This window comes from Microtus ochrogaster, linkage group LG5 (genome assembly GCF_000317375.1).
Source record: "Microtus ochrogaster isolate Prairie Vole_2 linkage group LG5, MicOch1.0, whole genome shotgun sequence".
In the NCBI taxonomy this organism is placed as follows: Eukaryota; Metazoa; Chordata; class Mammalia; order Rodentia; family Cricetidae; genus Microtus; species Microtus ochrogaster.
This window is the reverse complement of record NC_022031.1, coordinates 20,773,485-20,774,443: the sequence shown is the minus strand read 5'-3', so window position 1 is coordinate 20,774,443 and position 959 is coordinate 20,773,485.

The window sequence follows — 959 nt, the reverse complement described above, 5'->3', positions numbered from 1 at the left end:
TTACCCCAACAAGGCCACACCTCCCAATCCTTTTAAATAATGCCATTCCATGATGACTAAACATTTAAATATATGAGCCTATGGTGGCCATTATGATCCAAATCACCACGCACTCCATAAATACATCTAATTATCATTTGCAAAGTATAAAAGCTTTTAAAATTAATTTATTTTTATAACACCAAGGAAAGATTGTATTTTCCAAAGAGGAAAAATGCTATCAGGAGAGTTAAAAGGGGATTTGAGATATTGTACTAGTCCTGTGGAAAGTATTGGTAACCTTGATAATGAGACATGAGGGTAAAAAATATCTAAGCTCAATGAAATAATTTTTGCAAGAATATGGAAGCAAACTGGGTAGTGGTGGTGCACACCTTTAATCCCAGCACTCGGGAGGCAGAGACAGGCAGATGTCTATGAGTTCTAGGCCAGCCTAGTCTACACTGAGTTCAAGGACAGCTGAGGCTACCCAGAAAATTTTAAACAATAGGTTTACTAGTTAATTGAGAAAGCAAAATAGAGAGAATGGGGCCAGCGGGATTGAAGATTATATATGAGCATGATGACCACAGTGATTCTGGATCTGGGGAGGGCTAGTGGTGTAGGAAAACTGTGGGTTACTGTGATATCCTCCAACAGTGGGAAATGGGAAGGACCTGCTATTCAGTAACACACAATATGTGAATGCTTAACGAAGATACAGGGAGAGCAGACAGCTCATGTGCAGGTAAAGGCTGACATGGCTGAGTAATGGAAGCTTGCAGGCATTTTTTCTTTCTTTTCTGATTCATCTGAGTTCATAGGAGCAAGTGGATCTTCTTAAATGAAGGAGAGAAAGAAAAGTAGCTGGAACTTTGGAGGATGAGTGGGGAAAAATTTACTAGGACAACGAGACCACCACAGACTTGGAAAGTACATTCAGGTTGCTCAGCAGCACTGAGGCACCATTATTGCAGTGT